The sequence below is a fragment of the Mycetomoellerius zeteki genome, unplaced genomic scaffold, assembly GCF_001594055.1.
Source record: "Mycetomoellerius zeteki isolate Tzet28-1 unplaced genomic scaffold, Tzet1.0 scaffold164, whole genome shotgun sequence".
Lineage (NCBI taxonomy): Eukaryota > Metazoa > Arthropoda > Insecta > Hymenoptera > Formicidae > Mycetomoellerius > Mycetomoellerius zeteki.
Genome location: NW_017256594.1, coordinates 1,983,463 through 2,006,586, shown reverse-complemented (window position 1 = coordinate 2,006,586; position 23,124 = coordinate 1,983,463). Strand labels below are relative to the sequence as shown.

At 39.1% G+C, this 23,124-nt stretch overlaps 1 protein-coding gene across 1 annotated transcript in view; it reads left to right on the top strand.

Moving 5' to 3' along the window:
* pygo (pygopus family PHD finger) overlaps window positions 1–23,124 on the top strand; it is an 88,640-nt gene that overhangs the window by 37,541 nt on the left and 27,975 nt on the right. The window lies entirely within an intron of this gene.

The following is a 23,124-nucleotide window of genomic DNA, read 5'->3' as shown; positions in this document are numbered from 1 at the left end:
TGCGGTAGCAATGACGGATATTTACAAGCACATTATTCAAGAATCGCGAGCGATTAGTACCGGACAAAGGAATTTTCCACAAATGTACCGCGTCTTTTTTCATTTTGATCCATGATCTAGGATTTGCAGGTGACATGCGTATTCAAACGTATATGTATTAGTAAAGTTGATTGTCCGTTTCCAGCGCAGAGACGACAGTACGCATTGAGCCCCCATGCTTCGCAGATGAACTTTTGTTGAAGTCCAATAGAGCTGGTGAAATAGTGTAACGTTAAGCACGAATATACTGGACTATTGTACGATATTGCCAACGCGGAGTTATTTGATATTGTATTATTCACAAAAAAGAAATATCGATAATTCGTTTTACACATCATGTATCCATACTGTTATTAACAATACCAATTTCGAATCTAATTTGTTTGCTTTGAATTGACGCTCTGTTAAAATGAGTGCAGAGGAAATCGATAATACTATAATACTATCCTTTCTCAAACAATAGCAAAGAATTATTTGCACGGAATACAGGATGTGCCTTTGCTTTGTATTCTTGTTTTAAACTAAATGCTCTTTTGTTCCCACCCTGATTTAATTACTACGGTCAACGAATAAATTCTCGCTAACACGCATTAATAATTAACAAATACGATTACAGGTATTATTACAGTTATTTCGCTGACCATCAATAGTTTCAATGCAAAACGCTTCGAACATTCTACGTGTTTTATTAAAAATATTCAGAATTCGTTTTCGCGATTGGAAAAAAAAATTTAGCCACCTGGAAGCTCAGATTTAGAGTTTATTGTGTCTGCTAACCTAACCAATTAATAATACAATTAATAAAATGACATGCGACATGTGAGTGCGATCACTGGAAAGCTAAAGCTGGAAATATATTACGATTATAATCGATTTTGGTTGCAATTTAAATTAAACTATCATTTTAATTTTTCCACCTGTAATTTTTCTCTCTCCATTGAAAGCAATTATAAAATCGAGAGCTACATTACTTAAAATTTTTTTTCTCACATATTAACAAAACAATGAAATAAATTTAATAATAATATTAATAACGATATAATAATGATGAAAATAAAACTAGATACTATAATTTGAAGTGTTTCCTTCGAATATTTGAAAATTTTATATATATTATAAATAATAGTAAAATAGATAGTAAAATAAATAGTATTGCTTTTTCCCGTTAAAAGAATGAACAGGGAATTTGTAGAACAAATTAATAAAATAATGTACGGAGGGAGAGATGATCTAATGAAAATCTGTGAGAGGAGAGAGAGGAGAGAGAGAGAGAGAGGAGAGAATGGATAAGAAGAAGGTAAGAATAAAATTGTATTAGAAAGAAGGTATAGAAGTTCGGGATAAATAACAGAAAATGGGCAATTGGGACACTTTTTGGAATTTATTTTATCAGATTGTTATGATCACGATCTTTAAGTACATTGGAAGCAATACGGAGTTCTACCATTGAGTAAAGTGATTGTAACTGTATATGTAGCTACGATTACGTATCTAATACTAAGTACAATATTATCGACTGCAATATATCGAAAACCGTATTATATCCAGATCGGAATTATATCGAGTTACTGCTGTTACTGAGAAACTTAGGAAATAATGGTCTTCAGAAATGTTCGAATAGTGATAAAGCAGCATGTATAACTGAAAGATCGGAGGTTGCTTGCAAACTTCATTATAAAGCTGCGCACGATGTAAAACGATAGCAGCTAGATGTCTTCTTTTGTAACTTTGTTTAAGGAGCATAATATGACGGACTTTGCGATCTGTAACTGTAAAAAGCTTGCAGCAGTAAAATGCTTTAACCTACTTTATAAACGCTAATTAAGTCCGAAACGTATTATGTTCCTAATGAAAATTGAAAACAGTAAGGAAGGATTGTCTTTTTGCGGGGTTTCTAACTTTCCTTTTGTTTTACTCCTTTCACAACTCGTTAATATGTATTTTTTTTTATCGTGCGGCTCGTGACTACTAAAAGTATACATTATCGAAATCGTGGAAGCTCGGGTTTGATATTTACAGCGCGAATATGCGAAGAAAATATTGGTTACTACGATGTGCCGAATTAATTTCGATACTACATGGGCGCTATCGTGCTCGTTACTCGAGTACGTTCACTGGACTCAATAACGACGTCTGCTCGATCACGTTTGGAAAATAAAACGTGCGTGCGGAAGTGCCAGCTCGTATAGCACAGTCCGAAAATATTTTCCCGGACCCTCTGCATAAATCTAGGAGTGATTTATCTACTGCGTTTAATATCGGATTTCGTCGCGTCCGCTCGCCGTCGACTTTCCAGCCAGCCCGCAATAGATGTGACCGATACTATGAAAGCGTATCGATGACTTTCTGATGATATTTCGACACGTCGGCATCGATATGCACTTTAATATTAGAAATGCTATATTGACATTTAAAATTCAACGTCAGGAAGCGAATCTTCTTTACCTTCTAAATTTGAATCATTGATTATATTCAGTAATATATTTGACGCTGGGTAATGAGATTTAACAAAAAAAGAAAAAAGTTTGAGCATTGTATACTTAAAATACCGATATTTGCACGTCAAGCCAATCTTCCACTGCTATATACATTGAATTTAGATACTAAAGGTTAGCTAAGTTGGGGATTTCACGTTTTATTCACTTATTATATCAGTGGCATGCTCAGGATTGATGTCAGTAATTATAATTATCCGCTGATTTAAATTTAGAGAGTATAAATCATAATTAGAATATTCTCTCGTATTAATTAAATAACTTCTCTCTCCAGAATTCCTTCTAGAAAAATTGTTTAGAGTTGTTAAACATTTTCTTTCTTCTAAAAAGAGAAGTTATTCAGTTAACATTCTTGCTTCTTTGATACACACAAGTGATACTACTTTTAATTTTTATCTGCAAACAGTTTGCGCGGTCTGTATCCTCGGCGTATGTTTAAATTGCATACAATTCTTGTGTACACACATACACACACACACACACATATATACACACATACATACGCACACACATACACATACACATACATGTAAGTCGGATCTGTCGCTCGCGAAATCCTCGTGCGGAGGAAAGGAAGGATTGTGCACGCGCCGTTCCTCTCGCGAGCCCATCCGGAAAATGCGTTTACCTTTTCGCGCAACCTACTAATGCCGCCAAAATTTTACACACACATACAATCGCGCGCTTCCAGAAAGTATGAATGTGTATGTATATATACATATAGACGTATACGTTCGTAGTATATATTTCATAAAATACGTGACTTCGCGTATTTTCGCCAGCTTATCTTCAACCGCACACGTCGCGTACACGTACAGACGTTCACAGCCACAGTTCTATCTCTTCAAGCCGGGAAGTCTTAAGATAAAAGTTAATCCGCCACGTTTACATTGGACTTGCGCTTCTCCATGTACGCTCCAATTGTGTTCTTGATTATTGATAATATTAGAAGGCACATTTTATATGGTAATTTCTTTTCTTTTGCTTTAATTAAGAATAATATATATTAAATCGTCAAACGAAGTGAACAAACGCGAACAAACGTGAATAATAATTTGCTTCAGTAGGTGTGAATGCCGCTAATACTCCCGACATTGAAGCGAACTATTCATTCGTATTTATTTGTATTCGTTCGTTTCGCCTCTCAATCCCTCTTTAAGATAGATAATTTTTTCCTGTACGCTTTATTCATAGTCTATTTTCTATTGTAGTCTATTATTCGTAGTTCTTATTTCAAGATCATCTTAAGTACTTAAGATAGTCGGTTCTTATTTTAAGACCGTTTTAAGTAATGTCTTAAGATGCTAATATGTCTCTCTGATTGGTTCAGAACATCTTAAGATAGTCTTAAATATAAGACTCGACTACGAATACCGACCATAATCCGTTCTTATTTTAAGATCATCTTAAGTAATGTCTTAAGACACTAATAACTCTCTGATTGGTTCATGATATTTTAAGACTGTACTTAAAACGGTTTTAAATATAAGATCCGACTATGAATGCCGGTCTAAATACGGTTTTGTAATTTATGCATGACACATTAATGGCCGGTATTCATAATCGGTTCTTTTTTCAAGACCGTCTTAAATAATGTCTTAAGACGCTAATACGGCCATCTGATTGGTTCATGACACCTCAAGGCTGAATTTAAGACGGTCTTGAATATAAGAATCTGACTATGAATACCGATCTTTAAGACTGTATTTAATAAAATGATCTTAAAATATAAGAACTATGAAAATCGGCCTTAATACGTCTGTTCGCTTTATCCTAGAATTTTCGAATGGCAGTATACGTGCTCGCGTGAATACGTATAACGTACGAATGATGTGCGCTCGATCATGTACTCGCATCCGAGCTGATGTTGCGCGAACGTGTGCATTTATGTGGGCGAGTATGTGTGCCGTGTGTAATGCAAGTCGATACGTCGGTGCCCGTATCGTGCACCGCGGCGACGACATGTGCATCGACGTGCATCGGTGGTGCGCGATGAACGACGTTAAATGTACCGGGTGCCGCTCCGAAATTTAGCGGCACGAATAAGCCGCCACGATAAAAAGACAATTCGATCGGGTAAGAGCTCAACGTGCCGCAAGGCGATTTCTGGGGAGACTCAGGTCGTAAAGCGACCGGAATGTTTTCTCATCCGCCCACGACGGTTTTACGAGTGATTTCGCAACGATGTACGGTTACCTCAGTAACAGCAGAGACGGGGATTTCGTGGTTTTAAGAGAACGCAGGATGCACACAGTGGTAAGATCCGAACGGAATTTTAATCGCCTCGACGCGATACCGTGTCCTCGTCATCGAGCGATAATGCCATACATTGTGAATCTTCCATGCAAAATCGCCGAGATATGCTTTTTGCCACGTTCGAGATAGGAATTTTTTTTATCGCGCGTAAAATAAAGGATCTTGACAAATTATATTTGGACAGAAATCTATTCTTTAACTATTCTCGAACAATTTTAGAATTTTATATTCATAAATCTGATTCTTTTGGACACCCCCTAAGAGAAATATTAACTGTCGCAAAATTGGATATTTCTGTTAATTTAATTATATCGGTTTGTTGATAAAACGAACTACAGACGGATTTTCACCGCAATATATAAATGGCAAAATCAAATTTCCTTTGGAATATCTATAATTACTGTGGTTACCGTTCGCGTTACATCGAGACACAAATAGGTTTCAACCCATTAAAAGTTGTGTGAATATTGATAGAAGGCTATATACTAATATTGTTATTACTTTACTACATATCATCCATATATTTCGTTTTGTGGAATACATAAATGTAGTTGGTTTTATTAAATTTAATTTTAAAAATGCCACTTATTGTTCTACGATTTCTGTGATAATTGTTATTATCTGTTTTTTTTTTCATGGAATAAAATATTGTAGCATGGTAACGTTATAAAGCAGTTGCAAAAATTTTATACGGGCTCTTATAGTATTGAGTATTCCATTATTAATTTTTCTAATACGAAAAGTTCGAAACTTTCTCTTTCTTTTCCGGAGGAAGTTTTCAACATCCACTTTATTGCTAGTTTTTTATGAAAAATAAAGTGATACTTTTTTTTTTCATTTTATGTTTGAACAAATTGAAATGCAAGTTAAGCGTCTAAAAATTATGTAAAAATCTGTAACATGATGAGCAATGCTGTAAAAAGTTTTGATATTCTAGCAGTTTAAGCAACCATTTTCTACATATTTTGATGATCCAACAAATTAATTGTCAGATCTGTTAGCTAAATTTTTAATACTTCAATAAAATCGTCTTTTCTGTATAATGATATAAAGTATTGTAGAATATAAGAAAATGAACAGAACTTCAAAACACTTTATTTTGAAGCATCGGCCTCGTTTTCCAGCAGCTGAAAAGTCAAGAATTTTCACAAATAGCGACTAACTCAAATGCGTCAAGTATCGGGTGAGGTGATAATCGGGAAATTCAGGCTCGAGGAAGATGCGTTCGAGCGTGTGCGTGCGTGTGTTGATTTCTAAATGCATCCGTAATCCCGGTGAGAGATCGATGGTTTTAATCAAGAGAGTGTCTCCCCCGCCCAGTGCTTCGTCGCCCGGTTCTCGCGAGGTAACCCTCTCCTCCGCGTTCATTTTTTAAATAAAAAAAAATAATGCGGGGGCGTGTCGCGGTTCGGCAGCGAAAAGGGCGAAGCCAAACGGGAGAGAAGGAGAAAAATACTGGCCAGAGCCGAGTGCCGTACGGGATTAATATGCGGCGACTTTGCCCCGGGGTCACGTTCGCGTATTTCCACCCGTTGACGCACATCGTCCGCTGCGAGCGAGCGGAACCCTTCTAGAGACCGAGTTCCAGCAAACCCGGTCTCACCAAACTTCACTTCGCAATAGATTTCCATCCCCCCTCACGAATCTTGTTCCGATTGAAGGGGAGCGATTCAAATGCGATCTGAATCAGATTAAATTATTGAGATTATCGATTCCGATAGAAATTGGGTATGTTTATATAAGTCATTTGCATGTTCTCCTCTCTGGATAGGAAAATTGTACTGTTTAAAAGCTTACATTTAAATTGGATTATCTAATGCATTTCTTTAGTTTATCCGTCGAGTATTGATGAAGGAATTTACGTTTATAACATCGTGATGGTAGGGAGAGCTTTCGGTGGCTTTCGCGGTAGATGAAAAGAGGTCGACATTTTCTCTCGGGGTAGGAATCACTGGCTGGATTTAAATATGCGAATATCACTCAGCCGCGTCGGTCTACACTGGGGATTTCACGGCCTGTATCCCGCAGCCTGTATTTCGTTTATGGTCTCGCATCCGAGAGAATAAGGAAATTGGATCGGTGACTCTTCTCTCTTCTCTGTCCGTCGGAATCACGTTCGGATCGGTATATTAATGCGCCGCGTTCGTTGAAACGACGCGCCTCCGCACGAATGAAAACGCTTTTCCGCGTCCTTTCCTTTTCTGCTTTTACCCCTCTTCCCCGTTGTCATTTCTTTTTCATCGCTGCCGGGGTGCCGCGTATTTACGTGCTGTTTTACAGCGAAACCGTAAAATTATCGGCGCTCATAACTCTCGTAGATAAAAGGGCTCTATCCTCACGGTGGAATCTCCGAGCGGGCTTTGGATACGGGCGCGTACGACAAAGTTATGGGTCCTTCGGGGGTTTTAGCTTGTCACGCTCCCTCCTTACCCCTCTTGCTGGAAACGCGATAATTGTCTCTCGTAATAATTGAATACTTTAATTATTACGTTAATTAATTAAAAAATCTGTCCGACAACGTGCCGCACGGAGAAATCGCAATAGTTTTCTTCCCCTTCCATTCTGTCCCCCCCCCCCTCTCTCTCTCTCTCTCTCTCTTCGTACCAAGTAATAACGTCGTTATCATACCTTAACGGCCGTCCGCGAATGAAGCTAACTACGTTAGCCTCTCAATAAGCGGGCTCGCTTTACCGTGAAAGTTCCGACGCCGTAATTGCCGCGCGCGGCTTTATTGTGTGTCGCTCGGCAATCGCCGGTCCGCCCGGCATACAATCTATGAAATTCAGTTGCGCGAAAGCAGAGCGGGAATTAACGCCTCGGCGTTGCCTCGCGTCGCTGTAGCGAAGCGGTGCAAGCACCGTGAACGGCACAAACGAGCGTGTCGCCGTAGTCGCCGCTACCCGCCGTCGTCCTCATCGTCGTCAACGTCGCCGACTCTGCCATCGGTGAGACCTGAGACCTACCGGACTCTCGTGCAATCACTTTGCAAGTGTAAGTTCAGAACGTCACGGCTCGGGCTGTCTCAAACGAGTACGTACGGAGATATTTGAGATGGCATTCTCGCGGACAGTTATGCCACTGCCGGCGACGACGATGAGTACGACGACGAGAAGGTGGCGGTTCTAGTTTGGATGTAATTCGTGATATCTCTGGATATCCAGCAGAAAGTTCCCCGTTGGCTGCTCTGTCAAAGCGACGCCGTCACGCGCTGTTCAGTGCGGTAGCTACTCGCCTCTGCACGCGAGTTTCTTCTCAATCGTTAAAATGAAGTCTAGTGATACCTGTTGGACGGAGAGAGGCACGTAGCGAAAGATTTTCCTCGATACAGCAACCAGTAATTTTTTGTAGTTGTCGTTTGATTTTGCAAAGTGAAAAATGCTAAAGCTTCTTGATTAAAAAGCTTCAGCTCGGAGCGTCACTATTTTTTATTTTTACTAGCTTTAACGTTGCGTTGAAAATGTGAATACTGAATAAATTTTTAATTAAACATTACTTACTCGAATTCTATCATTTAGATGTCATAATCTTCAATTAATTTTTAAATTTTGAGTATAGTGGTAGATGCATAATTCTAGGAGAGAAATACAATGTAACAGTCTCACGAAATATGTATAATAAATGCGAGAAAATAGTTTGTACCATTCGTAAGTATTCGTGCGATGTAAAAATCATATCTCTATGATTTATTTTTTTTTAATAAAAATTTTTACGTTATAGCACTAGTTGAACAATATTTGTTGTAATACTTTTGTAAAATATTCAATAAAATCTAACGTAATAGTAACGATTATGAAGTAGTAAAAATGATTAATACCTATATAGAATATCGATTGAGCACAGCAGAGAGAACGAATCTATTTATTATAGCAATTTTATTATATGTGTCGAATGCAATATACAATCCATTAAACTACTTAATTTATTTAATTGAGCTAATCTTACACTCAAAGAATAATTTTGTTGAAGTACCTAAAAATTAGATTCATATAAATTTGAAAATAATTTTGTTGGATTATCAAAATAATTCTGTAGGAAACTCAAGCATGATGAGCAATTACGCTGCAAAAAAAGTTGTGACATTCTATAAAGTAGCTTAAGCGTTCTACGTAATTATTTTAATTAATAATCCGACAAAATTATTTGTATATTTACCTAAATTTTATATATTTCGGCAAAACTGTCCTTTCCGTGTAAATTCTAAGGGCTATCTAATAAAATAGTTCTCTTCGCTCATTTGTGCTATTATTTAAGTTTCATTATGGACCTATTATTCTTTATTATTCCTATTACATAGAGGATATTGAAATGTAATGTTATATTTAATTGAGTGTGAGAGAAAAAAAGAGGAAAAAAGTTATTTTAATTTGCAATTGTATGTAGCTGTAACAATAAGTGATCATTCGATAATAATAGAAACAGATGAATAAAATATTGCTGCGATTCCGCAAACCGACATTATAAACGGAGGGTTAATTTTCCGTTCTACAGTTATATTGCATTTGCTGCCACCATTACCTCGATTGACCTAAATATAAGTCTATTATAAATCGTTATAGCGGTGGAAATGCGGGACGCGAACGCGGCGCGGAAGCGTAAAGGCAACCGTGCGTGGCGAAACAAAATTACAACGGCAACTAATATCTCTTCACGTCGGCCATGAAAGTCCATTTAAAGTTAAAACAAAGTTAAAACAAGCGGTACTACCGCTCGGTGGTAGGACTTGGCACGCCAGGCTCGGATCAGAAATTAGGGAAGGAAAATTGTCGAAGGGTAGTGGAAACGCGTGAATCGCTGCTATTTACGAAATTATTCAGGGTTCTCGCTTACAGAGGAGAGTATTAACATTCCGGCCACGTAGACTATCCTCAACGGAGGGCTCTTTTCTTCGGCGTACATTTCGATCGAGAGGCACGCACGAATGCTCATATCGATCTATAAGATCTACGAGAGTACTTGTCGACGCAGTATCAGACTGATCAAGTCGTCGGCAGGTCTGCGATTTTTCAATATAAGACTGTAGAAAGAGAAGAGAAAGAAATATAAAAAGCAAATAGTAAAAATGTTAAATCGTTTGTATTTTTAAACTTATACTTCTTAATATATAGCATATCAAAGAGCATAAAACCTTTTAATGTTTTTATTTTTAAGCTTATATTTTTTAATGTCTAATATAACATATTAAAGAGTATAAGATTTTATAACGCTTCTATTTTTAAATTTATACTTTTTAATGTATATTAGATGGAAAAGTTAAAGGTGTAAAAATAAAAATATTGTAGATGAGCTTAAAGAGTCAGTGATAGAAACGGAATATTCTGCTGTATTGAAATATATGCTTTTTCCACCTCATATTTATATAGGGAAAATCTTTCCGTGCGAAGGTACATATAAGTCGGTGGCGCAATCGAAAACACGTGTTCGACATGGATGTAAATTTTGGTGCAGCACGGAAATGTTCCATCCGCGGCTGTGGCGTTAAGGGATTATAGTTTATAGGGAAAGGGACCGAGAGAGGGCCCGAAGGAAAATCACTCCGACATCGTGTCGATGTGCACGAGGGATTTGAAAGCCGTGAATTTCCATTTCGTCTCGTCGCTCGGATCGTCGTTACGCCTGAACGCTCCGCGATGCGGCCGAACTAGATGGATGCGATACAGAACGAGAGACAGAGTCAAAAGAGGAGACAATTACACCGATTGGATGGCATAAAAATGCATGAAGTCACTGTCGAATTCCTTGAAATTTCCCGGAGCAATGACTCTACTAATACATCCTTTTCTCTTTTACTCGTCGAACACTGAATGCCATCTTCTAAGCTCTCGCACGTAGCGTCGTCGATACGCTCAGATCGATTTTTGCGGAAGGTACTTCTGTGAGGAATAGCGTAAAATAGCATCGTGCTGCGCATAGCGATGCAACGATTCCAGCTTCCGTAGCAACATTACTATGAGATACTGCAAGTAGTAACGCTGCGAGTTGTATCGCTTTAACGTGATCATATATTTCTGGTGGTATGATAAAGAGAGAGATTTTTAATGGTAATGAATGTTCGATGAAAAATGATAAGTGTATAATAAAAATGATAATAACTAAATATAAATTACTATTATTTTGTCTCAATTAATTACGAGAGAAATTGTTTCAATGAGATATGTCGCGAGGCTTGTAATGCAAACTCATACAGTATTATGTATCATCCGAGGCGCGATGAATTAAAAAGAATGCGATGACGCAAAATAATGCGTTTTTAGATTAATAGTGGTCGGACCTCTGCTGTTGGACGAAATACGATTCGGACATCACGTGTCTCCGCGCAGTAAAAGCATCACTTCATCATACTTTGTCGAGCCTCGCAATTTGGATCAGTGCTGAAAATACTGAGATGTCGTGAAAGTTTTACACCTCTAATATTTTCTTTTTCTTTTTTCGTAGGTCATAACGTCTTTATCGCGCAAACTCGTAGTTTGTAGAGACTCGCGTTCTTTTTCTTTCTCAATGGTTTTGACGGCTCAGCGTGTTTTACTTCCTACATCGAGCAGATACGTCAGAAACTGACTTATCAATGTGCCGTGCAATACGTCGCCGGTTCAATCGACCGTTACGAGTGTCTCAATAAGATCAAATGTTCTTATTGCGGTGACACGTATGTGAAAAATAACACAAAACGTAATTACCTCATAAATTCGTACACTACGGATATTCAGAAATTTATAAAAAGAATTCACTTCGAACTCTGATTTAAAAATTTATAGTTTAAACTAATTAAAAGATATATAATTGCAATATATTATTCATATATAATTTATATTTTAATATATTTTAAATTAATATGTAATTTAAAAATAAATTTTATTTTAAATGTAACATATTACAAAATTAAAACAGGATATAATAACAACTTTGTGTAAATGGAAAAAATATTTTCGTTTCTTTAAAATTTACACAACTCAAAAAGTTAAATTTTTGAAAATTATTTTTCAATTTAACAGAAAATTATTGTCACATCAAATAATATCGGCAAAAAATATACTTTTAGAAACATTATCAAATGTCATTTTTACAATCCTTCAAAAACACTTTCTTTGAGTATTGTGACGATTTTTTATATCTCTCTCTCTTACAAAATTACATAAAATTATATAACCTGAATATAATTCATCAAAAGTGACATAACTCGAAATATTACCATTTTATGTTTATTTTGATCAGTTAAAATGACAAAATTTAAAATAAAACAATTTCTTTTTCAAACTTTGATCACCAAACCTGTCTTAACTTTAAATATTTGCTGTAGAAAACTCTCCTTTTTACAAAACGTCTCAAGTGTGTCACTCTTGTAGAAGATATTACTCAATTACACAAGAAGGATCTCTTTGAAAACTTTAAGAACAACACAAGTACTATTTGGCGAACGGATTATGAAGTTAAGTTAGTTTATTTTTGATAATTGATAGACCTTTTAGTAATTAATAATTGATAATTTGGACCTAACTCATTCATGATAATAACTCTAAAATCACGTCTTTTGAATTATGTCACTTTTAAGATAAGGGAACGTTTTGTACCTGTATGTATATTTTTTTAAACACTGATTAGTCTAATCCAAAATGAATTACGACATTTTGTTCCATTCTCTTCTTAAGGAATGAAATTAGTGACCTTATATAAAAAAAAATTACGATATATTAAATCCTGACTCTCAAAAAACAATACAGAGATGTTTACTCCACGTGTAAACAATGCGAGCATATAGCGATTATACTACCAATCGTTCGCAGATTACGAAGAGGGGTCTTATCCGAGGGTGGCAAATTCACATTACGAACGTGGGTTCAATGATGGTGGTTTTCGAATCTCCCGGTGTATGTACATATGTACGAGAAGCGAATACACAACGGGATGTACCGCGATGATTATTAGCCGTGAATACCGACGACGCGGAGAAACTGCACGTCGATTTAGGGCGGATAGACAGTGAGACCTCATCCTCCCAAGCAACGCGCGCCCGGATAATATGATCCTTTCAACGAGAGAGGAGAGCGAGTACGAGAAGGCAAGCACCAAGCCACCACCGCACCCCGCTCTCGGGCGTTCAATTCTGGTATCCGCTGCACATCGCCCTGCAGCTCGATCTCCGTATAACGTCGTTACCCGAGAACTCCCCGAAGACGAGAGACGAATGCCGCTAAGCGTGACGCGCCGAAGCTGATACGTGCCGGCGTGTGTCGCTCTTTCCAATAATTACATCTTCGTTACCAGTCGGCACGAAGACGCTGGATCGACAAGATCGGCGAGGATGAGGGGGAATTTAAGAAGAGGGAGGGGGAGGGGCGGCGGATTGCCATTTTAAGGGCGTGTTAATGTAATGTAACTTCGCGGCAGATGGTGCACACGCACTTTATCCAACGCCACGTATCGACATCGCTCGAAATACCCTTATCTCTGCTCTTTGCTAATTACGGTGTTCGACGAGAGTAATGCGTTACGGTAATGTAACGCGATCAAGCGTATGTAATTCAATATAAGATTTCCCAATGCATTTCTCTGTACGTTATCTTAGAATGTTATCTAGCCAAGACACATCTCCTTGACGTTCGACGCTCTCTCTCTCTCTCTCTCTCAGACTTATTTTAATCGACGATTTGATGCAAACTCACCGCCGACTTACGCGCCGAGTTTCCCCGTGCGGCTTTTTGTTGCTCGCGTCGCTGCTTAGAATTAAGCAGAACTTTGATAAAGTTGCAGCAACTTCGTTACAGCGTCGAGTGCATTTGGCATATTCGGGACGATATAACTCGCCTCTCTGAGGAAGACAATTTGATCAAGCGCTATTTACGGCTAAACGGCGGAGTAATTAATAATATAATGGAGCCTCCGAAACAGAGTTCTGTTTCCAGATGATTAGGGTCAGAAATTTTAAGAAATATTCCCATATCAAAAACATTAATTTTTATAAATATTATAATTTTTTTTTATTTATATGCATCTCTATTTTTATAAAAATTATGAAAAGTTATAAAAAAATTACATGAAAATTGATAATACAATTTTGAGCAGCTTTAATTATTTTAGTAATTTTTAAAAATATTTTTCTTTCTGAGAGACAGGATTCTCGTCAATTATTTGTGAACTTTGGTAATTTATTATGATTTTATACGTAATATACGTCTTCATACAATGAACAAACAGGGATATTAAGTCGAATGTAGTAATTCGAGCATTACACGCGTGCGGATCAAGTGAATATCTGATTATCTGTGGGAATCTCTATGCTATCAAAATACACACTTCTGATCTCAGGCAAACATCAGGCTAGTTTAATATCGCACTTCTGGCAATGCGATTTCAAGTTCGGCGGGTTGATTTCAAGATTCCCGGGGAATTCCGTAAGTAATTTGTAGGATTCGGAGAGTACTTACTCAGGATCGTATCAATCCTTTCCGCGAGTCCAAGTTTTGCGTGATATGCGGTAATGCAATTGGCAGAACAGAACCACCACGCATGCGGTTAAGAACAGGGATGACATTGCGACGCATAATTCGGAGAGGGGTAGTAATGTATGCGGCACGATGGAGAGAGCGTCGCGTCGCGTCGCGGCGCGGCGCGCGCGTACGTCTTTCTTCAACCCGATCTCTTTCCATGCGCTCCGGTCCTCCAAGGCCTTCAGTCCCCTTTCGATCCTATCCCTCTTCGGTCTACGACATTAATGCAAAGCGAGAACATGCGGCGGCGATGGCGATGGCGACGACGGCACGACCCCGTCGTGGACCACCCCGAGGATGCTTCTTGCAAGAATAAGAGAACAGGATCGCTGGGGATGTCCCGGGATTCTGTCCTCTATCGATCTCCCGCGTATATAGACACTAACTTGTGCCCTCCGCAAGCCGTGCTATGTATCTGCCATATATACATACACCGCTTCTCTCTCTCTCGCTCTCTCCCTCTCTCTCAATCTCCTTCTCTGTCTTGCCTTCATTTCCCCTTCCTTTCTCCTTTCCTCTCTCGGTTTCTCCCTTTCTCTCCCCCTCCGCGGTCCTCTCTGTCTTCCTCTCGTCTGTCTGTTCGCGACCACTTCCTCTCTCGCTTCCTCTCAGGTCCGGCGAGTTCCCAACACGCATACAGAAGCTCGAAGTTTGCACCCTTGTTTGTGTTGCGCCACCCTCGGACCACCACCGCCAACGCCACTGCCACCCATCGCACGGCCCCCTGTGTGTTGGTGGTACGTGTCTGCGGAGTAGGGTGAGACCGCGCATAGCCGCGCTCACCGGCCTCACCGCTAAAGAATGTGTTAGATGCACATAAGCGGCGCGTCGCGTGCACACCGAGGATGGCGCTAGGTCCTGTCCCTTTTGTGTTTACCGCATTATCGAGAGGCGCGACCCCCGCCTATATTTCCCGCAAATCCATCAAATCTCAAATGTCGTCGCGAAATTTCAACGTTAACCCCCTCGCATTTCCACGCTCGTGACTACAGATAAAGGGATATGACAGAGCGAAACAGATATGTACAGGCTTGTCATTACACATATTTCGTAAATGAATATGCAGCATTAAAATAGGGAAAAGCGTTCGTATATACGAACGGAGAATGAAAGTCTGAAATTTCTGGGTACAATCATCTGGCACTGATTTCCTCGCGTACTCGATGTTAGAAAATATAATAAGGAAGAAAAGCACAGTGACGGGAAGTAAGTTATGAAGATAGAGATGAAGAGAAATCCTCAATATTTTCTCTCTAATATTACGAGGATCCATTTTCAACGAAACTAGTTGTCAGTAGTTTTTCCCTTTTCATTGTAACTTTCAGTACCCTCGCCTAAATAAGTACCGCGTCGTGTTATATTCTCGTGTCTACGGATTTTGTGAGCAACGGTCGACCAACGAGCACGACGCGGAACAAAATTGGGACCATGTCGTTTCTCGTGCACACGCATCCGTATGTACGTGTATCGGAGTAAGTGGTAAATCCGGCGATTTCCATATTACTCTCGCTATGTACCGACATCGATAAATATTCGACCGCGCTCGCATGCGACCTCGTCGGTTTTATTTTTATTCATTTTCCCCTTTTTCCTTTTTCTTCGGAGTACACCAGGCGCTTGCAGGTCGCTTTTGTCCTCCTTCTTCGGACTTTTCGTTGCTATGCAGAACGAAGCATCGATGCAGTGTCGGTTCATTTTGCATACAAAGCACACAAAACCTAATTCATAATCCGCAAATATTGTTCTTGCACAGAAGAAACAGAGATACGCTACTATTTATTTGTTTATTTTTTATGATAGCTTCATATTAGAGATAAAATACTTTGCCTATTTACCTACCATAAATAATTTTATATACTCAACATTTTTTTATTAATTTAATAATTATTCATCTTCGTTCTGTATAAAAATGAAACTGTTTTTCCTTAATATCTGAAAAAACATTATTTTAATTGCTGCTGTGGTTCTTCTGTAATAATACAAAAAAATATCACATTATTATTTCCCTCTGGCGCTTGAGTCCGATAATTCGATTACAGAAGATTATAGAAGTTGTCGTAACAATTATCTTGTCACTCACATTAATAACAATGGATGTTTTAAAAGCGTATGTAATGATATAATTAATTATCTTATTAATCTCTCAGTGACAATATAATTCTAGATACATTATTACCATAATTATTTATTAACTTTCAGCATAATATTTTAATTGTTATTTTATTTTTAATTGAATCATTATGTTTCGTACAAAAATAAAATTTTTTTAAGAATGCTGTTTGATAATAAAAAAATTGCTTTATTTACCACGATAGTTTTTTGTGTACGCCACTCTTGATTACTCAAGGATTATTAACTATAAATTATGTTACATAGAAATATCACATCACATATTTGATCTTTCCATCATTTACTTGTTCAAATTCGAAATTGAGGTTCTGTGCATGTAAACTCGATTAACAGTTAAACGATCGTATTTGAATCATTTTGATCAAATCAACGGTACGATTTTAGTTAATTACATCAACGAAATTGGCAGATTTGAAAATTAAATAATATTAAATGATTTCTCTATCCGATTCTGTGTTTCCCGCAAGCTGGTTAATTTCCGACATAATTAAGTGAAGCGCAAAAATGAAATTGAATAAAATATTATGCTTGTTGGCAAGAGAGACGCGTATGTAGGTCTGTCTTTGTTCCAGAGCGGGATGATCCAGTTTCAATTTACGGGAGGGATTATTACGATCATAATTATCAATTAATATCGATATTACTTGCGCTGTTACGTACGGTCAATGTCGTACACGAAATACGCGAGATTTATAGTTGTGTAGATGCTTTTTATCGACACAATTCATTGTACCTACAAAGCCACCTTTCTGTTTACTGCATTATTTAGAAGTATGACCCACTTCCGGAAGTCCATTAAATCCCGGCTAGTGCTGTCGGGAACTCGAAGTACGGATATCCCGCTCTGAGAAACTGGCTTAAACGATAGTCACGTAGGAAGTATCGTCGCGCGCCGAAGTTGCCCCACGGTACCATTGCTTAACATCAAGCATCGTCGAAGAAAGAATTCACAAAGAGTGATTTATCAGTCGCTCTTAAAGCGGATCGAATATATCGCGTCTTTACAAACATCGTTCCGTTTTACGATTGATTTTTATTCGTCGCATATCTCCTGTCATGGAACGGTGATAAAAATCTAAGTTATACGAAGTTGTACTATACCATGCGCAGGGATGTTAAGTACAATGCCAGGACCGTGTACAAAAGAGGGACGATAGCAATAAATATAGCGATAACAGTAATACCGACAAAGAACCGACTGATATAGTTGACATAACTGCCGCATTTATTTTTATCGCTAAAATTTACGCTGCTTTTGACAAAGTGCACGTAAAACACTGTCGCGTAATAGGCTCATTGAAAAATTGAGCATTCTATTATCATTATAATCGACTAGCGTTCGTTTGGGTAAGTGGAACCTCTATCGAGCGTCGTCGCGTCATTGGATTATGCATCACTTTTTGACGCAGCATCAAAAAGCGGAATAATTCCAACGTTTAACTGCTACTACCGCGTAATTGTCACCGAATATCATATTTCACACGCACGCAGCTGCGCGCTTGCCACCCGCGACTTCTCCACGCCCTCTTAATTAATATGTGTTTGATTGATAGTGCGTTTGAATTGGATCGCAAAAACACGCGCGTGCTAGCAAAAGTTCCGTTTTTATCGTAATCCGAGGGACATTCGACGGCACGTTCCAGCTCATTATAGACGAGACATGCATAATTGCGAAGTCTGTACGAAATAAAAACGCAATATAAAAAGCATTAATCATAGAGGCAAACGGCTTTTCTTTCTTTTATTCTCAGCGCGAATTATGTTTTTAGATTTCATTTATGTACGTGTTTCGCGCGGCGTTCCCCCTTTAACAATGCAGGATTTAAATTTTTATGCCTGTTTCCCTCATGCCACCATTAATCACACGTCCTTTTTACGGTGAACTCTTCACCTCTAATAAGAACAGATAAACTCGCGCGGCACCATTAGCACCAGTCACCACATGAAGGCACGTGTATGTTCTCGAGGGAAAAAAAGGATGAGGAAGATAGGCCGGGATAGAGATTTTCTCCGTCGAGGCGACGTAGCGATTTGTGCAAGCAACAGGCAACTTTCATTAAAGCCTTTTCGAGCCACGGCAATTTCTCTCGCTCGTCCTGTCTCTCCTACTCCCGTCGTCTCTCTTCGTCTTCATCGTCGGCTCTCGCGCTCTCTCCGCTGCCACGTGTCGGCACGGGCCACGGTAATGTCCGTGCCGGAGGTCGGCGTGCAGTTCGCGCGCGGTGCATGCGAGAGAGGAATGCACCGTGTGCGTGCATATATCGACGCAGGGAGCGAGAGAGGCCGGAGTCCGGGTCATTCACGAGTCTCGCGTATACGCTCTCACATTCATGCATTGTGCCACGTGGCCCGCGAGCGCGACGGAAATTCCTCTCGTGTGTTTAAGCGCCGTTAACGTCGCGTACCGTAATCCTGTTTCACGTTTTCGCGTCGCATCGCGTCGACCGCCCCTCGTGCTCTCAAACGTAATTAAAGCGCCTCTCTTTCTCTTTGCTAAATGTCCCGTGAGCCTCCGAGAGAATCAACAGTCAATCTTGCGCCTCTTTAGGAAGTGGCTCTTGAGAACGTGGAATTAGTACTACTTGGCAGCGAAACAAAAAGATTACTGAAAGTAGAAATTTATTTCATCAGCTATGAGGGTTGGTAATTAACATCGATAATTAGTAAGCGTTTCGAGCTTAATCTGATGTAAATAAAAAAAAACCTCATTTTTTACGATATTTCTTTCGCAATTTTAACCGGGCGTTGCTTGGCTGGAAATTTAATTTAATGCTTTGTTTGAATGTCAAGATGCTTAACGTCGAGAGGAAAAAACGCGTGAAACGAAATAAGCGAAATAAGGTGAATGTTTCACGGATAATTCTCTTAAGCGGGTAGCAGTTTCTACCTGGGTAAGGAAAAGGAACAGCATTAAAATATTAATCGCGCACTTGAACATCGCACGAAGCGAGAATCTCGGCTATATCCGTGCACGCGGCGACTGCCGCAAAAATGCGAAGTTCGAGCGGGGCGAACCAAAGAAATCACTCTCGCCCGGCTCTTCGTACCGTTCAACGAAGTCTCCTTCTCGTTGAAAACTTTCCTTCGGAAGTTTTTTTCCCCTATACTCTCTTCAAGTTCTCCTTTGGTCTCTCAGCACTTCGTACGTAGGCGGCGTATACCCTCTCCGTGTACATAGATCTGTATATAAAGAAAAAGATGGAGAGGGAGGGATCTTTTTATCTGTTTTCCATCGGGCAAAACGAGTTGCCTTTTGTACGGCGGTCGATAAAGAGTGGAAATGATGATCCCTCAGGATGAGCCCGGCGCCGAGGGAACTTTCAGACGACGTTGAAGACTGGTCGTTTTAACGACGTCGTGGATTTGCGGCAGCGGCGGTGACGACGGCGACGGCGGTAGCGGTTGCAGCGGTATATACGATGCGGTGAAGGTATGGCCGTTTTACCACGCTCGTATAACGAATTATAAGGCGGAGGTCCCGCCATCGAACGACCACGGAAATCTGTCCGACACCGGAATAATCTTACGGCTATATAACGCCACTTTCCCGAGGCCGTGATATCGTCGTTTCGGAAAATCGTTTGTGCGACACTGCTCATCGTCAGGTTACATATTGCCCTCAGTTCGCCATGTGTGCCAAGAGGAAACGAGGCAAGATGTGACAAAGTTACCGCGATATTTGCGCGCATGAGTAGGTATACAAATTACATCGTAAACATAACTGTGCTAATTAATTAATAATTAGGAGAAATACGAGTAAGAATTTTTTCTAGCCAATATATAACATCGTTATTTGTTTTGTTTCTTTAATTAAATGGAACCCAAGTACTCGAAATAATCAACTTCCGTCGAATCTGAGTCGAACAATTTTCACTAGTGTATATACCACTCGGTTTAATTTTAATTAGTAGAACGTGAGTATTGTTGCAAGTTGTTCAGAGCAATTAAAAGTAATTAAAGTACGCCTGTCTTTTTTTTATCAACGATTCGCATTCGGGCGTAACAAGCGATTTTTCCGACCCGCCTTTCCTCGATTCTCGCTGGAGTTGGAAATTTTTAAACTTCCGGATGTAAATACTGCTCTATCGCGCGAATGAGCAATGAAATTGTAGACGATTGTGTAAATACATAAGACACACGTATGTACAATATCATCCAGCGAGACACATACACGAGATGTGCAAACATACTGTCTCCACATTTCTTCGACGGGATTCAATATTTGTCCCTCCCGAATGAAAGTGTATTATCGCGTATCAATCAAGAAGAACAAATGTTTGCTGAGGGAGGTAGCTTCGACTTCAACTAGTCGGCGAGACGGCACTCTCGAATACAACCGCCCCATGTAGGAAATCGCCCATCGATCGAAGGATTAATTATCCAGCGATTAAATATCTGTTGGACGGGAATTTGATTCGTAACTGTGATCATATCGATGCGATAATCGCACAATCGCTCTAAAGTCGATTTAATCAGTGTATTCAGTTCATATTGCAGTCGGCAAGACGAGCTGTTTAAATTGTATCGCGTCTTACTGATGCAAAATGCACAAGCATTACGTGAGTCGAATCTTGTCGTGTCGCACCTTGTACAGGATGTTACTGAAATACTCAGGCGAGCTTTGCTGATGTTCAACTTGATCAAGTTGGCGCCGATTTTTCCTCAGCGGAAATTGATTTGAGCTACGTTTCTCCTTTTAACTTTAAATATTAAATACTCTAGCAACTTAGTTGCCAACGTATTTAATATTTAACGGATACTTGAATCGGAATTCTTTTAAAATAAACCTAAAATTGGATATAGGATTTCGATAGTTATATGCACTGTTAAATCTATAGTTCATCAAATTTAACCTAACGTGAGTTACCACTGCTCCTACTAAATATATCCTACTAAATATAGTTATTTTTTACCGAAACAATAGTTAAATTTGAAACTATATCGTGTCAGTTTGACACTATATATTGACAAATTGACACTGTATTGTGTCAAATATAATCATTGTTTTATTATAAAATAACGATATAATTGAGAGTAGAAGCAGTAGCGACTCACGTTAAGTTAAATTTGATACTATTATATTTAACAGTATGTCCATTACTGAAATTTAATTTGTGGATGAACTTTTTATTTTAAACCTAACCGCTTCAAACATATTAATATTTTTAATAAGGAAAAATAAGCTACAAATTGTTTGAAGATTACATTCACAAAGTTTGTCCAAGCATTTTGGAAGCACACTGTATGCGAACGCCGTACATGCGGGAATTGTCAGCGTCTTTCTTCGCTTATTTCTACGTAGACTTCAATTTTGAATTTTGCGAGGATAGACGGAGTGGCAAATCGGATTTCCTGAATTGTCGAGATCTCCGCTTCTCTCGGGAAAGCATCATCGAAAACCAGTTTGAACGGCTGGGTACACGTGGTCGATAAATAGTCAGACGGGGACGTGCGAGTGTCGTTGAAGGATTCGCAACTTGCGAAGTGACGCAATAGATTTGTCTACCACGGTTGCAGCCGTTTTAGGACAACGCACAGTTTTGTACATCACGTCCTTCACCGAGATTTTTGCAGGTCCGAGAGACGGTTTTCAATTATATAAAAAACTGAATAGTCGTCTCGTCGAGAAATCATCGCTGAAAATATCGGCAGTCAAACGGATATTTACGTGTCGCAAAATAACATTTTTAGATGTCTGATAATAGTCTGTCCGTATCTACTGCGCGAACGATTGTGACGAGTTTCATATTGCGAATATAACGTTTAATAGGACTCGAGTTTTCAAGTGTTTTCTCTTCGTGTAACGTTTTTAATATCAATTTACGTGTTGCGGTTCGTCTAAAACAGGTCAGTTTCGGTGTTAGCTCGCTGAATGATGCCACTTTAAACGATAACTAGTTGCTGACAAATTGGCATGACTCGTTCCATTCTGGGATTATTGCAAACTGTGAGTAAGGGACGTATTCCAACTTACAGCATACTGACGTCACTGACAGCTGAGAAGTTTCCTCAAATAGTTCTGCCGCAGTGCAGCAAATATTGAAACGCGTCTTTTCAAACTTTAAGGCGACGATGTTATTGCTGCGCTATTCGCACACTTTTATCAATGTTTATAAAGTTTAATTACTAGCCTATTTCGCAGTCCGCAACGGCATACGAAGCAAACTTAAATTAGCATGCATACAAGGGCTTTGACATCGAGACACGGTAGAATTAATATTCACAGCAGGGGCAGCGAAATCCAAATCAGGGTGCAATCATGGTGTATATAGCGCGAAGATATAGTGTTAATTATGTACCAAATAAATTAGCAACTTGTTGATCGTCATTAATACTCGATAAACCTGGTCAAACATCTAAACCGTCCTTGCGAGAGCCCGATATACTTATAAGCCTTAATAACAACGCGTGTAATGCGATCCGTTCTCGTGGATCACGCGCAGGTTTAACACCAATATCCCTAATCGATGTTATACATCGCGAATGCGAATCACGCTTTAATGTAACGAACGCATGTAAACGTGCGTCGTTGTCGCGGCACGTTGGTACTTTGTGTGATCCAGAACAGAAAGTGAAGCTTAAATACCGCGAAATAAAGCGGCAAGGATGAGACGCGGTGTACGCGTACTGTTTTAATGAAATGGAAGGCGACACTTCGACGCAAAATAAATATATGTGAGTTAAATTAAAAATGATAAAACAATAAATTTTATTAAAATAAA